This window comes from Equus asinus, chromosome 14 (assembly GCF_041296235.1).
Source record: "Equus asinus isolate D_3611 breed Donkey chromosome 14, EquAss-T2T_v2, whole genome shotgun sequence".
Classification (NCBI taxonomy): domain Eukaryota; kingdom Metazoa; phylum Chordata; class Mammalia; order Perissodactyla; family Equidae; genus Equus; species Equus asinus.
In genome coordinates, this window is record NC_091803.1 from 1,631,142 (window position 1) to 1,651,730 (window position 20,589).

Here is a 20,589-nt window from a genome sequence, read left to right on the forward strand (position 1 = left end):
GAAATGGGGCACACCAGGAAAGGGGCCTGCAGACATTTCTCTCCTGTGTGAAGGGCTCATACGTTATTTCTGCAGCCCCGTACGGGATCCCGATGAGGACAGGCAGGGGGAAGGCGGGTGTGGGCATGAACGTGACAGGCAGGCGCCACGCTGGGCCTATTCCCGGTTCTCCCCGGATCTCACGGAGGAAGCAGAAGCTCTGAGTGGGGACGTCATGTGCCCCAAGCCGCACGGCTGGTAGTCAGAACTTGAACCCAGGCCGCCCTGACTGCACCTTGCTGCACCAACGTCTCCCAGGGCGGGGTGATCAGGAGCCAGGGATCTCCGGAAGGTCGCCAACCCCCTAGCCCTTGCAGTCTGCACTGCTCGCCAGCATGGAGCTCAGCCCCATCGAGCAGATGTGGCTTCTGTGAAGGCCAGGCCTGTCCAGGGCACCACTGTTTGCTCCTCGGCAGGCCAACAAGCCACGGCTGCAGGCAGCCTTAGCAGAGCTCCGAGCTCCCGACGCATGATGCGGACAGACTGCTCTCCAGCCACTGTGGCTTCACACAAGAGGGAAAGCCCAGAGAAGACAGATGCACAGCCCCTGCCACGGCATCCTCCCACTACATGCTTCTCATTATCTGCCCAGGGCTTCGCGTTTACACAGCACCATTCCTCTCGGGGCTACAGGTGGTAAACGAGGCTGGCTTAGACAGGAATAAATCATGCTTCTGTAACTAGCAATATTTCTTAACCGGAGGTTAAGAAAAATCACGAGCGCAGGCTAACCAGTGGGTCTAATTTATTTAGAGCCATTCATAAGGCTGTGGATAAAGCCTTTATAAAAGCTTATTAGAGAGCCCCAAGGAAGCCCCAGAAAAAGAGACCGCCGCTTAGCGGGAGTTGCAGGCCCCAGAGCAAGTGAAGAGTCTAACAGAATCTTTCAAAGGAAGGAGAGGCGAGAGCAAAGTGGGAGCCACTTCGTCACCTAGAGGGCTCTTTCCTTAGGCAGACGCCACTTCGAGGCTGGTTCCAGGGAGACATCCAGACGGCCCCAGGAGCTCCTCAGGCGAGGGCCTGTCCCAGGGCCCCATGCCCTCAGCTCTGGGGAACACGAGGGACACAAGAGCCGTTGAGCGCACATCATTCTCCCAAGGGTCCCAAAAGCAGGCCAAACCCCTACCCCTAGAAGAGGGTGCAGAGCTGATGTCCCCTTATGGGACAGTTGGCACAGCACAAACGACACCAAACCCCTGCTTTACGCCCTGCCTCACACTAAACTCTGACTTCATAAAAAGTAAGGTCATAACGCCTTGGGTAGACAAGGGGCAGGCACCGCTGAGCACCCAAAAGCCCACATTCAATCCTGGGCCAAAGAAGACAGGGGCCCCTGGGGAAGCCACTGTCACTCCCTCACAAACCCCACAAGCACAGAGACGACAGGGCGGTACTGGCCCAGTGCCACCTGAATCACCTGGGAAGCCAGGCACATGCTGGGAGTGACACGTGGCCACAGGAGCTACCTGACACGACCCTCATGCATCCATTTTACAGACGGAGAAGATGAGACTAGGAGACTCAGGAAAGGAGTGGGCTGTCAGCGAGAGGGTCTGCCTTCCACCGCAGACCCCCAGGGTACCCGCCACGCTTTTTTTTTACTGCGCCCTGCCCTCCTGGGCAGACAGCCTGCACTCACCTGCTTTCTTCCCAGGCCCCCAGGTTCTGCAGGCAAACGCTATTTCTACGTTGTCCCCCATTCTGCAGACACAGTGCAAAGCCAGAAACGAACTATGGCAAAAACAGGTACCCAGAATTCTGGAAAGGGGCCCACGGCCACAGCATACAGTGAGCACGGACAGCGTCACCTCGAACGATGCTGCAAACCCACAGGGAAGCGGAGCACCGCCGCCCGACCCCGAGACGGCGCTGGGGGCTGCTCTGGCCTGCAGGAACTTCCTGCCCTCCTCCCTGGCATTTTACTGGGGCAGTCTGGATCTTTATGGGTGAAGTTAACCAAGAGAATATGACTCCAAAGCGCACTCCCTGCACTTGACTGTCTTCCCCCGGATGAGGGACGTTATTTAATCCCCTTCAGCCTGAGCACACTCCGGGTCTGTGAACACACATCCCAGTTTATTGCTGTTTCGTAACTACTACAGTGGCGGGGCCAGGCCTGTCTACTGGGCCTAATGTCCCCTGAGGGTCTCTGGGGTTCCAGATTGGAAACACACTCTCACACACACTCATACAAGCACACATGCACACGCATACGTGCACACACACAACTCACATATACACATGCATGCACAGATACACGTGCACGCTAACATGTACACTCGTGTGTGCAAACACGCATGCACACACACACGCGCACGCACTCTCAGATGCCCCTCTCCCTGACACGGGGGGCAGTGACCGGGATGGACGGGACAGGAGCTCAGGTCGGAGTCGGAGAGACCCAGCCGGACACGGGCAGTGGTTCCACCTGTCCTCCTGGGCGCAGCTACAGACTCTGCCTCCAAAACACGGGATTCTGCCCATTGTCAAAATGGCTGTTAAATGGATTAAAACATGCTAATGAAAACAAGGTAATTTGATGGATGTCAGCAGTCACTACTATCCACTGAAGGCCTCCTGGCTTCAGGCCCCACTCCAGGTATTTGACACGCATTTACCAGAAAATAAATTTCATTAACAATAAACATCAAGCACGCCGCATAAGACCCAGCACAGACTAAGTGCTGAGTCGCTGGCCAGCCAGCTCTGCTGCAGCTCTCCTTTTGGAAGAGCGGACTTGCTCTGACACTGTTCATAAATGGTGAGGGGCTGGCCCGGGGGATGCTCAGTGACCACAGAATCGCCCCCAGTCAGCTGGTGACCGCACTCAGCACAGAAAGCTGCGCTCAGCTGAACGGGCCATGCAGGAACGCACAGGACATGCACATCTCCAACACCCACCACGTCCGCGGGTGCAGTGCGCGGTGGGGGCGGCGGCCAGGCACACCCGCTGTCACCCCTTCCCTCAGGCAGCCCTCCTTCCTCCCCCCCAGGACCTGCAAGCTGCGACCCTCCCCACAGCCCTCCCCACGTCCACACGCAACTCCAGTCTTCCCGCAGGAGAGCGCCGGATCCATTGCAATATTTGTACGTTTCTTAACCAGTGAACACGAGTAAAATGTGCTCCCGTTTTTATTAGGTTCCTATCTTATTTTTTATGTGTCATTGATGAAGTTTCTGAGTGTGCATAGCAGCATAATTTTTAGGAACACACATGTCGCATTATAGCAGAAGTGACGGTAAACGTTTGTTAAACTACCACATTTGTGTGAATGTTAGTTTACAATTAAGACTTCCAAACTACTTGCTCCTCTAACGAGTCTCTGGGTCAGCTCTGCCAGGTGGATGGCGTGGGGCACACTCACTTCCCTGTCCAGGAGAGGGGGCGCAGGTCGAGGGGGCAGGAGTCACGACAGCAGAGGCACAGGGACTGGCCCAGGGACGGGTGTGCGGAGCCTCAGGCCAGGCTCTTCCTCCCCAGGACAGAGACACGGGAGGGGCTGGCCCCAAGCACGCCACCTCCCTGCCACTCCCAGCCAGGCGCTGACTCCCCTCCCGCACAGGGAGGCCCACGCCAACCTTGGGGTGCCAGCCCACCCAGGGCAGCAGAAGGCCCAGAGGTGCTCGCAGGTCCAGAAAGCCTCTATGTCCCTTGGGAAATGAAACGGAAAAACAAGTTTCCAGAGAGGAAGAGGAGAGAAGATGGCCTCGTTGGCCACATGCCGCCTGTGGAAGGAGAATGGCGGCTCCACACTCCTGGCCAGACGGGGGGCGCGGGCTCTCCCCAGCATGGGTGGTCGGGGACATCGCCACCCCTTGGAGGACACGTCAGCCCCTGCAGGTTACATGGGGCCTCAGGGAGCCCCCAGCGTGCAAATGCCGCCTTGGGCCTTGCTGCTCTCGGGGAGCTGGGGGAGCAGGAACCAGACCCACGTTGGAAGTGAACCCAGGGAAGCTGAGAGGCCGCCTTCGGGCCCTGGAGGCAGGGAGTTCCCACACCAGGAAAAGACAAGGAGCAGCAGGGCTGAGGGTGGTCTGAGGAGAAGGCCTGCGGGGGCCCTGTTGTCTTGGCTTTGGTTGGGGTCCCAGCAAGTGGCTTGACCTCGCAGGCATGAGCCTCCTCACTGGAAACAAGCGGCCACTCCAACAGGGCCGCAAAGACCGAAGGCCGCCATACCTGCTGGTGTCCTGGAACAGCACTCCAAGCTCCCTGCTCCCCAGCGGGACACCTGGAGGCACCCCAGGGCACTTCCATGGCTTCCCGCCCTGGGGCCAGCCCCCATATGGAAGATACGGGGGTCTTCCCACAGATCATCAGCACGGGGACCCTCCCCCAGATGGAGGACATGGGGGACCCTCCCCCAGACCAAGGACACAGGGACCCTCCCCCAGACGGAGGACATGGGGGACCCTGCCCCAGACCAAGGACACGGGGACCCTCCCCCAGACCAAGGACACGGGGACCCTCCCCCAGACCGAGGACACAGGGACCCTCCCCCAGACCGAGGACAGAGGGACCCTCCCCCAGACCGAGGACACGGGGACCCTCCCCCAGATGGAGGACATGGGGGACCCTCCCCCAGATGGAGGACATGGGGGGCCCTCCCCCAACCAGAGGACACGGGGGGCCCTCCCCCAGTTGGAGGACACGGGGGCCCTCCCCCAGACCGAGGACACAGGACTCCTTCCCTCCAGGGCTCCTCCTTTGGGCAGGGAAACCGAGGACGACTCAGTGTGGGCAGAGGCCACTGAAAGCAGAGCTGCCCAATGATTCCAAAATGCTGATGCAGCCCTCAGCAGGCGTCCCGGCCAGGCCACCGCGGGCCACGGGCAGACATGCCTGAGCCAGGGATGGCCAGAGGAGCCCAGCAGCCTCTCGAAAATCTCTGAAATAATCACCAGGAGTGGCCTGGAGACGATCCAAACCACAGCAGCAAGATGCTGAGGCTATTTTTAGCAGTAGCACTCCGGAGGGTGCCTGGCAGGGAACCATGTCTTTCAGCCTGACCATCAATTTGCACCTGCAGCCAACTTCCTTTGCTTTCAGGATGAAGGTTATTCAAAGATGTGGATTTCTTCGAAATTGAGTTAAAAAGAGAACAGGTCTCTACAAAGAAGAGAGGGGGTTTTACAGAGTAAACAAGGACACTCCCGGCTAACAGAGCCCGGGCCTCCCAGGCTGCCAGACGCCCTCCACACTCAGGGCCACTCGAGGGCCCTCGCGTCCACCTGCAGGCGGCGAAGGCCACCGGGGCCCCGCGCTGGAGGCCCCTCCCATGCGCCCCACCAGGCCTGCCCCTCCCGGGCCTCCGTCTCTCCTGAGTGAAGTCCGAGCCCTGGGTTGGGAGCCTGCAGCCCCTTCTCGAGCGAGACATTCAGGCTTCCCCACCGCAAAGCAGACCTCGGGGGCCTGGGGCTGCGGGCCTGGAGCGACAGGCCTCAGGTGGATGCGGGTGGGGAGACGGAGGCATTCACCTCGGGATAAATTTAAGGAAGCACCAAACATGTCAGCAAACGAGACAGACAGACGATACTTTAATGCAGTGTTTTAGAAACTCAAAATTACTGCAAAAAAGCCCATAAACAAAATACCGAAAGTATAAATGAAGACAGGATGCACCCAGGATCTGCACACTCCCCTCACCGGTGCCCCAGCCCTGTCCCACAGGATCCCCCATCCCATAGGAGTTCTCAGAGCCAGGAGCAAGCTGACTGGCGTGACAACGCGGCAAGCGACACTACACAGGGCTCACAGAAAGATTCCACTACCGAGACCCTCGCTTAGGAGGCTCTCGAGGTCCAGCACCCCATGGAACCCAAGTTTAACATGCTGGCGTAGAGACACTAAGGAGCGAAGCCAAGGGCAAGAGCACACCAAGTGGCACCAAGCCTCCGTGTGCCACATGTGAACCAGGGCTGTGACCACGCTGCCCCAGGGCCAACCCCAGAGAAGGAAGAGCCACAGCAAGATGAACAGGGACAGGACAGACACCAGGGGACGTCAAGAGTACGCCCTGGGGCTCAGCTGTCAGCTTCCCCTCCCGTGAGCAGTGCAGACGGGTGGCCACTGGCCTGTGTGACAGCTGAGGCCCAGCCCCTCCACCCAGTCTGTCGGGAGCACCCCCAGGCGTGACCCATGGGTGTGCAGAATAATTCAGGGGGGCACAGGAAACAGTGGAAATCACACTTGTACTCATTTTTAGGAATAATTTTCTCTTTTAGAAAAATTTTTTAAAAATGTACTCAACATTTAATTATTTGATATTCATCACTGACCATGGGTCACATATGTGCTTTTAAAATGGACGTGCACATATTGGCGAGGACAAGGCAAACCGGGTACAAAGGGCACGCAACCAGGCCAGGCTGGAGGAAACACGGGGGAGAGCCAAGGTGGCCAAGGGCCATGCACCTAGGGTTCATCTGGCGGGGACAAGGTGATGGTGCCTGAGTTTATACTGTGGGGGAGGTGACAGCACCCCAGTCTAACCTGTGAGGGAGGTGACAGCACCCAGGCCTATCCTGTGTAGGGAGGTGACAGCACCCGGGCCTATCCTGCGTGGGGAGGTGACAGCACCCGGGCCTATCCTGCGTGGGGAGGTGACAGCACCCCGGTCTATCCTGCGTGGGGAGGTGACAGCACCCGGGCCTATCCTGCGTGGGGAGGTGACAGCACCCCGGTCTATCCTGCGTGGGGAGGTGACAGCACCCGGGCCTATCCTGCGTGGGGAGGTGACAGCACCCCGGTCTATCCTGCGTGGGGCGGTGACAGCACCCGGACCTATCCTGTGTAGGGAGGTGACAGGACGGGAGGGAGGCACGGCCCGCATGCTGGTCCCCAGAGGATGAGGTGTGGGCCTTCTGGAAACAAGCTCAGCGGGCATCTGAGGGGCAAAGAAAATCAGGATCTGCTCGAGGCACCGAGAGCCCCACAGCGAGCACCCCCAGCTCTGAAGACCTGAAGGAGGAAGAGGGGGCGTCTCCAACCCCTCCCACCCCAGGGCAGAGCCCAGCCCCACCCGAGCACCTGCTCCCACCACCACACCTTCCTGCCAGCCTCTGCCGCTGAGAGCTGCAATTTTTTTCACTTTCATTGTTGGGGGAAAAGGCAATTAACACTATTTTCCAAGTTGCTAATTTTAAGTCACGGCATCAAAAATAGACACATCTGTATCAGCTTTCTTGCCGCAAGCACTTCTGATGTCCCCACCCACCCACTCAATGGCAGGCAGCCCACGGGGGGAGCCGGGAGAGAGGGAGGGAGGAAGGGAGGGAGGCAGCCCAGGGTCAGGGTAGAACAGAGTGGCAGCAATGCAGCTCCTCACCCACTGAGCTACCCTCTGTGGGCCTCGTTTCCTCAGGTGAAATGAACATCAACAGACATCTCCCAAGCACCTACTACTCACCAAGTGCCTACTATGTGCTAAGTGCTGGTGAACAAGAAAGGGTCCCCGCCCATCAGGAGAGATGAGAAAACATGACAAGTGCACCAGAAGGAACCAGGACAGCAGACAGGCATATGCAAAGGCCGGGGGCATGGAGGCCCTTCCCTGTGCCCCCACCCCTACCAAGCACAGCACTTTCCAGTCGGGCAGGAGGAGCAGATTCTAGTGCTGTGCCAGGAAGGCAGGGAGCAGGCCCAGGGGACTCTAGAGGGCTGAGGGAATGTTTTCTAGCCCCAATAGCACAAATAAGCCAGGGGCCGGTGTCTTGTGCAACGGGCCTAAGTTAGTCAGCTCCTGTGACGGAAGCTAGGCATTACCAGCTACGTGCTTTTTAAGCTCTCAGGTTTCATTTGCTATTATGGAGTGGGGACACGGGTCACCTCTCCTAACAAAGAAAAACAGGTCCAGTTCAAACAGCACCTCAGAGGGCCCTTCACTGGAGCTGCCGTCTCTAACTCAAGACCCAGAGGGGACACGATCTCAGCGATGTCATCTAGGAAGCGTTTATGGGGTGGCCGGCACCGGGTTTCTGATCACACACACACCACTAGGACCACCGTGGAGCAGCCACACGTGCCCACCGGCCAGGGCGCCCTGCAACTGCGGGCACCTCCCGCCCTGCCTCCCCCAAACTCCGTCCTCTGTGAGGGCACCGCCAGGTCCACACAACACCCCCCACCCCCAGCACATCCATGAGGCTTCTGGAGCCCAGAAAGCCCTGGCACGGACAGGGTGGGTCCCAGGGGCTGCAGTCTCTTCCAAGAGTGTAAAACGTCCACAAGAATAAAGACAGATTATCTGAACCCAGGAGAAGGCAAACCAAGGGCCAGAGCAGCAGGAGCCCAGAGAGCAGCCAGAGACCAGAGGGCCTGGTGGCTCTGCTCCTGGAGGGACAACAAGGAGGCAGGCCTCCCTCACCTCCTGCCCCTCCTGACCCGTGCATCCCGTCCTGGCTCAGCTGGCGGTGGCCCGAGCACCTCTCTCCATGCCCCACACACCCTATCTTAATAAACATCTCAAACTGGAGAGGGATAAAAGGCATTTTTGTTTTGATTTCATTACATTTCCTAAAATTGCTTTTCTCTCTGGAATTTTTTTCTGCCACAACCCAGTTCCAGCTGCACCCACGGTGGGATAATGCAATAATACTGGTGACAAGATTGGCTTTCTAATAACTTTGCAAATGGCATTTTCCCATAACAAAACAAGTGAGATTTTTACTTAAGTGGATATAATAGAAAGGTCAGCCTAGAAAGGTAACCTGAAAGGACAATATATCAACATCTGAAAAGTGCACTTTAAAGCCGAGAGGATGCTGCTGCTCTGCAGGGGGAGGAGGGCCGGTCAGAAAGCACGGGCTGGTGTCTCCCTGCCCCTCCTCTAGGCTTCTCTCAAGCATCAGGCAGAAGTGGAGGGAGGTGCTTAAGAACAAGCAGGCTCTGACTCTGAACTCAAGTTCCAAGAACACAAACGCCATCGCCCTGGTGCCCCCCGTGGCGGGAGAGTGTGGATCCTGCATGGCCAGGACAGGGGGGCACAGGGGGCCAGGCTCCAAGATCCCAACGCCAGGTCCACTGCACAGATGCTGTCAAGTAGCAGAGTCGCATTCAAAACCCAGGGAGGAGGGCAGAAGCCAGCTCCTGCCATACCCGTTACCTGGGCGTGGCGGTCGGTCACAGAGGTGGAACAAGGATGGTGAAGGGACCCTGCCCTTGAGGAGACACTGACTGATAGGACAGCAGGCAGAGGCACAGGAACGGCAGGCCTGCACCACGGGAGCTCTCGACGAGTATCTACAGACACGAGTGAAGCCCCAGAATGCGTGATCCTCTGGGGGTGGAGGGGAGCTGAGCCATCCCAGGAAGGCAGGGGTTGAGCAGGGACCAGGGCTGGACGTGGACAAGCAGGAAGGCCCAGGCCTGCAGATCGCCTCACAGACTTAAGCAACAACACGCGGACCAGCCGTCTGGACCAGGCACCACGAGCATAAGAACACACTTCCAGTGTCCTGTGTCTCAGCTATGGCATAACCATGTGACTGGTCAATCACAGGTCCCTGCTCCCGTCTCTGAAATGGACTGGACTCTGCCACTCGACACTGTCAAAGATGGGCAGCAAGGACAGCACCCGGGAGCTGGTCAGACAGGCAGGAGGTCATCCGTGCCGGGAACCACGGACCCAAACTCTGCATCTTCATGGGATCCCGTGTGCTTCGTCCGCACTTTATGACCCATGGAATTCCACGTGCTTCATTCACGCTTTATGACCCATGCCCTGAAGAGCTGCTCGGGCCCCTCCGGAGGGGAAGTGTCGAGTCAGGCCAGGATCGGAGGGCTGGATCCAGCCCTTCTGAACATTACGTAGCCTCTCGGGCTGCAGTGTTCCCGTTTCTAACATGGAGAAGGTAAAGATGACGACGCGCACACTGAGCACACTGCCTGCCCACGTCGTGTGTCTCAACCATCAGCTCCCATCTTATTACACGCGTCTTGGCTTACGAAGAAATCACCATGGCCCTTCGCGCAGCCTCAGCCCAGGCTGCAGAAGCCACTTCCCTCAAACACCCATGGCTCCTCAGCCCATCTCATGTTGGAGGGACGGACGGCTTTGGTCAAATTCAGCTCCACACACCTTGGCAAGGCCCTTCAAGACCAGGCGCCATGTCACTGGGCCCAGGACATCACAAAGGGCATTTGTCTAAACGACAAACCCTGACAATGAGGGTCCCAGACAGAGCATAACGCTGACAGCGCTGCGGCTTAGTAACCCCCCTTCTCAGAAACGGGGCTGCGACTTCAGCAGCTGCTTCAGTCCAACAAGGACAGCTGGGACTCCCATGGACAGGTAGACTGACCTGCACTGAAAGGCACCAAGTCCCTGCATGGACCAGGTGCACCCTGCCCACCTCCAAGGACCCAAAACAGGACGGCTTCCAACTGAAGCGTCCTCTCACTGTCTACACACGGAGCAAGCAGCAAAGTGCAGAATAAACCACGTGCGGGGGCTGGGGCCCAGCATGATAAGCAATCAAAGACAGCAATCCAGCATCTGCCCCCACGCCCCCCGATGCTACAGCTGTGTGGCCTGGGCCAGTCTCCAGGCTGCCCTCTGGCCTCAGTGTGCTGAGCTGGAGCTGGGGCCACGGGGCCATCCTCCACGCCTCGGTGCTGGCAGAGGGAGGGTGCGTGAGAAAGGGCTCTGGAGGGAGCACAAGTCAGACACCCTCAAAGGACTGCCGTTCTTCAGAAGGCAGACTACGTACTGAGTATGTCAAGTATTTCCTTCTGTGCCACCTAAGACCAAGAAGTGTCAGCATTAAAAAAGAAGGCGTACAAGAGAAATCCTTTTAATAAGATTAGGAAACTCACAGAGTCTAAAGAAGGATGTGGAAAGAGGATGAAGATGGGTGATCAAAAGCAGCTAGGGGCGTTTATGCTCTCTTGCAAGAGAAAAGGACGTAATCTGCTTTTCTCTAAGGTGAGAGGCCCCGATGTTGGAGCTGTCAGCAACATGCCTGTGCTCAGGCCCCAGGAGGGAGGAGCAGCTGCCAGTGCAGGTTTACACCCGGGTGGGCACAGGGGCAACACAACAGCTGCTACCAAGAGGAATCGATCACACTGCAGGCCGACCCCAGGCAATACCTAGCGAGCAGGGGTGATGCTTATGCAGAATCTACTCACAGCACAGAGAAGCTCCTCGCACGGGGCTTCTCCTCCACAGAACTGCTCCCTGCAAGGGGCTCCTCCTCCGAGTGGAGCTGCTCCCTGCACAGGACTCCTCCTCCACAGAGCTGCTCCCCGCAGGGGGCTCCTCCTCCACAGAGCTGCTCCCTGTACGGGGCTCCTCCTCCACATAACTGCTCCCCACACGGGGCTCCTCCGCTGCATGGCCCTAGTCCCTGCAGTGGGTGCCACCTCACTTAACACTCCTGTCACCCAGGAAAAGCAGACAGCTCCCTTGGAACACGACATCCAGGCTCCCAGATGTTCCATAAGTCACCCAATTATGCTCAGAGGTATAATGAAAACAAAAAGCAGAGACATTTAAGATGCTGGCAGCTGGAGATGCGATGTTGCTATGAGGGAGGCCTGATGGGGCGGGGGGGAACTAGCAGGAGGCCAGAGTGGAAACTAGAACCCCCGTTATCTGGGTTCCAACTTCCATATCACTTCTCCCCTGCTCTGTGTCTCTGCGTCTCATGGGGAAAACAGAAATACCCCCATCTCAAAGAGCTTCTACGGGAAGGAAAGGAAACACGGTGTGCGAAGAGCTTCAAGAGCAGAGGGCACAGATTACCACAGGCTGTGCTGGCGTCGGGAGAGTTCGAAGGTAAACATACTCTTCCCGTGCGACTTAGACATTTAGGTGAAAACACACCTCCACAGAACAACCTGCACAATGACGTGTACGGCAGCTTTGTTCAAAACTGCCAAGACTGGAAGCAACCAAGATGTCCTTCAGCAGGAGAATGGACAAACTGTGGTCCATCCAGACAATGCAACATGACGCAGCGCTCAACACGGATGAGCGATCAAGCCGTGAAAAGACCCGGAGGGACCTTCAAGACACACTGCTAAGTGGAAGAAGCCAGTCTGAAAAGGCTGCTGCTGCACGACCCCAACCACACGGCACTCTGGACAAGGCGTGACCATGGAGACAGCCAGAGGCCAGCAGTCGTCAGGCCTGGGGCGGGAAGGACGGAGGGATGTGTGGGCACACAACATCACACATTACAGCCAACACCTACAGAATGTACCACACACAGAGTGAGGCCTGATGTGAACGATGGACTTTAATAATACCGTTGCATTAATGATTCATCAATTGTAACAAACGTACCACACTAACGCGAGGTGGTAACAAGAGGGGAACTGCGGGTTGGGGAAGGAGGCATATGGGAACTCTGTGCTTTCTGCTTAATTTTTTGTAACCTAAAACTGCTCTAAAAGGGATAAAGTAAAAAAAAACATTCTTTTAAAGGTCACATACTATATGACTGCATTTACGTAATATTCTTGAACTGCCAAAATTATCAGGGATGGAAAACAGATTAGGGGACAAGGAGGCCAGTGTGGCTTCAGGGGCGCCCGCAGGAAGTCTCCGGTGTGGTGGAGCAGCTCTGTGTCTTGACTGAGTGATGCTTCCACGAATCTACGCAATGATAACGTGACACAAAAGCACACACACACTGTCCCAACGTCAAAGGCCTGGTTTTGATACTGCACTATGATTTCCCAGGATGTTACCACAGTGGAAGCTGGGTGAAAGGTCCATGGGACCTCTCTACCATCTTCACAACTTCCTGTGGATCTGCAGGTATTTTTCAAAAACCAGAAAACAAACCCCACCCACAGGCCCCAGCGTGAGAGATCTACGTGTGTCCTTCCCTTCCTGAGTGCTGGTCCCCTCCTTCTCCCAGGCTCTGCCAAGACACCCGCTGAAGGCCTAACGTCCCCTCCCCCAACACGCTCCCCTGTGACTTTCCTTCACAGCACGAACGCCTCACGGCCCTCCACATTCATTTGTTCATCCTCTCCCACCTAGCAGGAGACCCCTACTTCAGAGGCTGCCTGTTCGGCTTCCTGTTCTTTCAACCGGGCCCAGAACAGAGCTTGGCTCCCAGGATACGTTCTGTAAGAATCAGTGGGACAAAAAAATAAAGGAGCAAGTGGACGAGTAAGTTTGGGTTCTTTCTTTCGATTCCTTTTCAGCATTCCCATCCGCCTACATTATGTGCTTTGAACATGTAAACCTTGCTTGAAGGTCAGCCTTTACAAATCCAGACAGAATATGAGAAAATATTTTGACGGCAATAATAAAAATAACCCACATCAAAATGTATGGGGTAGGCATTTATGATAAAACCTCTTAGAAAACAACAAATAGAAGGGGATTCCATTAATCCAATAAAGAGTATCTACAGAAAACAAACAGCTCACATCAGACCTCGCAGTCGATCACTGAAGCTTCCCAAAAATCTGACCAGACAAGGACGCCCACTGGCATCCCCTCTCCCACCGTCCAGCAGGGCTCCCACAAGACGACGGGGAGGACGAGCGGCAAGGCCCAAGGGCTGGCAGAGAAGCAGGACCGGGCGGGACGCACAGCTCCAGGCGGGTCTGTGTCGAAGCCACCATGACAGTAAGTGAATTCAGCCAGGCTCCTGGGTCCAGAGTCAGCAGACAAAACTGAACTATCTCCATATTCTAGTAACAAGCACACAGAAGACAGAAACCTAAAAAGATACTATTAAACTGCATCAAAAACAGAAAACACTTAGAAAATAAGATGCAAGACTTCTACCCTAAAAACTACAAAATATTACTCAGAGAAATTAAACAGGATCTAAACAAATGGAAGAAGTGATGTAACATTCTGGTTTAGAAGATAAAACAAGGTTATAATGTCCTTTCTCCCCAAATTGATTTATAAATTCACCGCAATCTTAATACTATTCCAGCAGTTTTTTGTGTATGTTGACAAACCGATTTCAAAATGTATAAGGACATGCAAAGAACCAAAATTAGCCAAAGAATCTTAAAGAATAATAACAAATTTGGAGGATTTCACTACCAGATATCAAAACGCTATGCAGACACAGCAGCAAGTACCTCACTAAGCAGCAAATGCTCCCAGCCAGAGCCACAAGTCCAGTGCAAAGCCAGGGGCCAGAACTCACACACCCGCCAGGGATGCAAACTGGGCAGTCACTGGAAAACACTGCACAGGCCCCCCTGAAACTCAACGTGAACATGCTCTGTGAGCCAGCACTCCAAACACCAATGTGACCGAAGAAAGGAGGTCGCCACCCACTCTGCCCCCTGCCATGAGGACCACCACCCACCTGCCCCCTCCCACAAGGACCACCACCCCACCTCTCCCACACCCACAGTGGACCACCCATCCCCCACAACTGGCCTCTGCCCTCACCAGGGACACAAAGCCATTAGGATGCAGCACCTATTACCTGCCTACATTCCTTCCAGAAGCCCATCACCCCATCCAGGACAGCACTCAAGGACATGGGGGGCCACTTTAGCCCAGAGTAACCTGAGGTCTCCCTACTCCTTCTGCCCTCCCCACATCACCATCCCTGCAGGGTTGAGTGACCTGAAATCAGGAAGGAGTGGAGGCATCTCAGAGCTAACAGTCTATCCTCGTATCATGGGTGAAAAATGGGGTCCAGAACACCTCCCACGTGCTGGCAGCTTCCGGAAGGTGCTGGGGTTCACAGAGAACCACAGGGACGTGCCTTGCTGGTGCGAGGCTGGACCTCCCTGCTGCTGAGATGCTGACCCCAGAGACGCTGCGCAAGCAGCTGGACGAGTGAGCACCGAAGAACAACATGGAGTGCCCCACCCTTACAGTTCCCACGTAATTAGGTGATTTTTTAAAGCTGCCAAGTAAATACGAGGAATATAAAGACCTACATTTAACTCAAAATAAATCATATGAATACCAATACCCAACCCAAGCCCCTCCATCAGAAAAGGACCGGGAGCCTTCAGTGGAGCGTCGCGGGCACAAGGCCAACGCCAGGTGGGAGGAGGTCCCGGCAGAGTGGAGGGAGGAGGAAGTCCCAGCGGAGTGGAGCGAGAAGACACTCCGGGACCCCTGAGCCAACACCTGCTCCGCTGGCCCAGGGAGGGCTCCCAGGCTTGGCTCACGAGGTGCCTATGGATCGTGAGCAGACCAGGTGGGGAACAGCCTTCTTCTGGGACCACCTCTTCTGGACACGAGGCAGGAGGAGCTCTGAACTCCTCTGAGAGACCCCCTGTACTTCCGCCTCCATTTCCCAAAAGCTCGCCTCGTGCCAAGGATCTGATTGCTCCTTAAGTAGCAGCAGCCATCTCCGCTGACGGGTCTCTATCTGCTCTCCAGCTCTCCTCTGAGATCTGAATTCATCTCAACTGTGTGTTGCAGATGAAGTCGCCAGTCTTCCCATGTCCCTGCATCGTCTCCAAGAGTGGAAGCAACGTCGGAATCCCAGCCATCTTGTCCTTTCCCAGCTCACCTGGGAATGAGGCGAAAAGCCAGCAGGGCTTGCCGCCCATGAACATCCCACAGCAGAGGTCTTCAAACTGGAGGACAACCACTCGTGTTGGTGAAGGGCTTTCTGATCTACAAGGATACCTCAGGGGTATGAGGACATCTGATCCTCCTAGCAAGCCACAAAGCCAGGGGGACAGGAATGACAACTGGGACTCCCCCACTCTCCAGAGAAGGGGCCTTGGGTTAATCGGCTCCTGGCAACAGAGGTGCCAGTGCAGATCCAGCATGTTCCCAGAATTCAGAATCCAGATCTTCTTCTGACACTCCGGCGCGTGCCACCTCTCACCTCCCCACTCAGGGACCCATCAAGGGGGGCCGTCATCACCACAAAAACATCCGCTCTGACCTCGGGGTAGATAGGACACCAACGACCTGTGTCCTTCTCCAAAGATGGCTCCACTCTGGAATTTCAGGGGAGGGAGGGTGCAGAAAAGAGGGGAGGGGTAGCTTTTACTTATATTTTAAAAACTTTCTTCGTGTTAAAAGTTAGCTTTCACTGCTTAGGTTCTATAAATAAGACTCTGTAAGCATATTGTGGAATATTAGGGGCACACTGGAAATAGCTCATTTCAAATAGGAAAATGGTTTGTGTTCACCCAGTTCTGGAAGCCAATTTTCAATTGCTTAAAATAGTCATGGTATTTTACCAAGGTAATTATGCTCTTAGCTATCAGTAACAATTAAACCCTTAGACTGGAGCCGCTTAATAAGGTCTCAAAATGAACTCACACATTCCAAGCACTGTACACTGAAATGTCAAGCACACCACAGGATCCTGACGGGATACAGGCACCAGAGCCCCATCAGCGGGGCTGCTGCGGGCCTGGCCCAGGCTGCAGCAGAGGGCAGCGGCAGTGCACTGGCCACACTCCGCCACAGAGAGACGGGCTGGGGTCTCTGCCCAGCACGACAGACCAGAAAGCAGAACATCCTCGAGGCCTGACAGACGCCACCCTGGAGGCGCCTGAGGAGGAAGCACCCTTCAACCACGAGCGAGCGGCGTGGCCGAGCTCACAGGGTTCCTGAGAGGGTGGGTGGCAGCGGTGGATGTGTACCGGGCGCTACCCACCCCAAAACTCACCGTGCCCCTCCACAGGCCACCTGGTGAACAGCTTCACCACGCCACTGGCCAGATGCATCCCCGTGTGCCAGACCCGGGCACTGCACAGGCGGCTGGTATCGACCCACACAGGGCTGCTAACGATGGTCAGGATAAATAACCAGTAGTGCCGGGCAATCAATCCCTACGCTCTCCCTCCCTCAACACGGCGGCCGCGAGCACCGTGGTCAGGGTGAGGACTGAATTAGGCCAGAAAGCGCCATCCGCTTCCAACCTGCTGAGCCGGGGGAGCGAAGAGCGGAAATTTCCTGCCTCGGGAGCCCCGGGCAGTGGACTTCAAGGACAGAAAATCCCCAAGAATGAAGCCAAGTAAAACGTTCACAAACGCCAAGAGACACAGCCTGGGCAACGAGGCGCAGACTCCACAGGTGGAAGCCACACCACCAGCCCCCCGTGGGAGGCTTCCCCGATGTGACAGGGGCTCCGACGGGGAACATCCACAGCACCCCATCATCTCAGGAGAACAGAGCAGGGGGCATGGCCCACAGGCTGCAGGCCCACTCCAGCCCCCAACGACACTAGGTCTGGTGCTTGTGCGGTAGCACATACACTCAAACCGGAACGACACAGAGAAGATGAGCACGGCCCTGCGTGAGGATGACACGCAAACTCCTGACGTGCTCCACATTTTTTCTTACCTGTTGATAGTCAAGGGCCAAATCTTCTGAAAGGCGCTTACTCACTGTAAATAGAAGGACGACCTTGAACTCTGTAGACTAATTGTTTTTCTGAGCACTACACTTAAGTAAAACTAAACTACTGCCACCTCCAAAACAAAAAAGAACACTGTTTGACCCACAAGACGATTTGTAAATGGAAACACTTCATTTAAATATCCAAACTGCTGACTTCTCTCAAACTCAGAAGATTCCTCTGGGACCACAGTGGCCGAGCCCGAGATGGGCAGCCTGATTCGGACGGCACACGCCCTCCAGCACGCCCAGCCCTGCAGCGGGCGGGCCCATCCCACATATGTGCAGTCTGCCTGGCTCTCGCAGGCATCGAGTTTTCAGATCTTGACATCTACACCATTGCCCATCCTCGACCACACGTATGGTGGGTCAGTAACCTGATCAGGTTACCTGACAAGACAAAGGGGATTTTTGCAGATGAAATTAAGCTTATGCACCTTAAAATAAGGTTATCCGGGACTGTCTGGGTAGGCCAATCGAATTATATGAGCCTTTAAAAGCAAAGAACTTTCTCCATCGCAGCCAGAGAGATGGAGCACAGAGAAGGTGGAGAGCTTTGAAGCATGAGAGGGTTCTGCACCCAGCACTGCTGGAGGGGCCACACAGAAAGCATGAGAAAGAACATGGGCAGATTCCAGGAGCAAGGACAGCCAGCAAGAACAGGGCCCTTGGTCCCACAACAACAGGAACCGAATTCCACAATGACACAAACGAGCTTGGAGGCAAACTTTCCCAGGGAGCCTCGGGACCGGTGCCCGGCAGGGGCTGAGCTGCCGACGGGGTCCTGTGGGAGCTGGTGCCCAGGGGGCAGGCGGCCTAGCCCAGGACCCCAACCTGCAGAACCAGGAGTTAGCGCACTCGTGCTGCTCCCAGCTGCCACGGCGTGGGACCACCACAGCAGCACAGTACACGGTCCACGTGGGGCCTAAGGAAGAACCGTCCACCACAGCATCTCAACCCTGCGTGCCCCGACGACCTGGAGCCTCAAGCCCCGCCGCTCCATCCGACCACCACACCTCGGCCCAACGAGGAGGAGCTTGTCTCCAGGCAGAGTCGAACGGGGCAAGCAAAACAGTCCCCCAGACTTCCTGGGATCTTCTCCCCAACAATCAAGGGGCCCCCGCTGATGCAGGACTCCAGCAATCCAGCTCCAAAAGCCATTGCCTGAGAGCCAGCAACTGCACTCTTGGGCATTTATCCCAGAGAAATAAAAACCCATGACCACACAAAACCCGTGCACCACTCTAGGAGCAGCTTTATTTGCAATAGCAAACGCTGGAAACAGGGAAAATGTCCTCCAGTTGGTGCACGATTAGCCCAACTGTGGCACAGCCACGCCATGGGATACTGCTCGCAATAAAGAGGGACGAGAGCTGGCACACGCAACGATCTGGGGCACTGGGGCATTCAGCGGAGTGGAGAAGCCAGTCCCAAAAAGCCACAGACGGTCTGCTTCCGTTTATATAAGACCTGGAAACGATAGGATTTTAGGCAGGAAAGCAGATTACGGTTCCCCTCATCGGGCCGATGAAGGAAAGGGGTGGTGTGACTGAGGGGGACACAGGAGATCATCCTCACCTTGACTGCAGCAGCGGTCACAAGAATCTACTCAAGGGATAACGTGACACAGACCCACACACACATTGTGCCAACACCAGGTTACCATGCCATAATTATGTAAAATGGAACCACTGGGGACACTGCGGGAAACAGGAGAACCCTCTGCCCTGTCTTTGCAACTTCCTATGATCTATAATTATTTCAAAACAAAAAGTTATCATCTGGTGTTAACACTCCTCACACTGCCGCACGGTGCGCTGGGCGGAGCGGCGAGGAAGGTGGATGGGGACGGCGGGAGCCAGGCCTTCACCATGGGGCGGGAGGTCGGGTCAGCAAGGGGAGGGGGCTGGACGATCACATGGTGGGGATCAGAGGTGGAGATGTCAGTGTGGACGTGTGTTCAGTCACTAGAGAGCTGGGGGCTAGGTGTAGAAATGTTTATAGATTAAGTATATACACACGAGTTAGCATACACACGAGTTAGTATGCACACACACACACACACACACACACAGGTTTCTGGGCTCTGTCGGCTGCGGGAGCCCAAAGGCAATACCACCCCAGTAGCAACAAGCACACCCAGGGCCCAGCGGTCGTGGATTCTAACACCACCTCCGGTGAGAGGAAGCCGGGACCCTGGGGCGAGGGCTGGCTCTAGGACTGGGCAGGAGGACACAGGGTGAGCCTGGACCACCTTCTAGTGCCAGAGAGGAAGCAAGTGCTCAGAAAACAGAAGGCACTGATGGGATGCATCAGAGGGACACAAGAGCCAACTGAAAGAGCTCCCAGAGGCCAAAGCTACAAGATGACGTTGAACTGGATTACGAGCCAGAGCACAACAGAAACATCCACAAGTCCATCCTAACATCACTAAGTGGCTGAATAAATAAATGAGCGGGAGAGATGAGTCTTCTGTACAGAGAGTTCCAGACGGCAGCCACTCCGCCCTCCAGGAGGGGAGCAGCCCCCAGCCAGAGGGGGGGGACGTGCACGGTGACCTCCTTCCAGAGGGCACAGTACGGACGGGGCAGATGGGAGCCGACGGGGGAGACCCAGCGCACTCTCCTCAGCCAGGCGATCGAGGCACCTCGACAGGGTGTGGCCTTGATACGACGTGATGTGAAGGACACCGGACCTCTGGGGTCTTCCTCCCCAACCCAGAACCCGGTAATCCCGAGAGGAGCGTCAGATCCAGCAGGGGGCCTTCCACAGACACGTGAGCAGCCCTCCCGACACTGCAGGGCCTCAGACACGAGGCAGGCCTGAGAGACTGTCACAGCCCCAGGGCCGAAGGAACCCAAGGACTGGAAGTCTTCTGGGACCCCGCACGGGGTCCTGGAAAAGAGGGGGGCATTAGGGAAACTCAAGGAGTGTGAAGAAAGTGGGGACCTCAGTTCATGAGAACGTGTCAGTGTTGGTTCAAGATGGTGACAAATGTGCCACGTGACGTGAAGCATGGGGATGGGGCTGCCGGGTGCAGGGGCCCTCTGAACTGTCTTCACAGTTTTTAGGTAAATCTAAAAGTGATCTAAAAAATAAAGTTTACTAAAAAAGAAGAATCGTTTGAAACGAAACGAGGCCCCACTGCCACCCCCACAAAGCAGATGGGGTGCCATCCCCAACTGGACGTTAACCAGGACAAACCTCGCACGGGACATAGACCCCAAAAGCCCAGGCTCTC

General features: G+C 55.8%; 1 protein-coding gene and 1 non-coding gene across 7 annotated transcripts in view; one reads left to right on the top strand and one right to left on the bottom strand.

Annotated features, from left to right (window-relative positions):
• MAD1L1 (mitotic arrest deficient 1 like 1) overlaps positions 1–20,589 on the bottom strand; it is a 415,485-nt gene that overhangs the window by 230,795 nt on the left and 164,101 nt on the right. The gene's annotated exons all lie outside the window — the stretch shown is intronic.
• On the top strand, positions 17,184–17,288 carry LOC123277046 (U6 spliceosomal RNA). Its single transcript, XR_006513721.1, has one exon. It is a non-coding gene; the product is annotated as a U6 spliceosomal RNA (small nuclear RNA).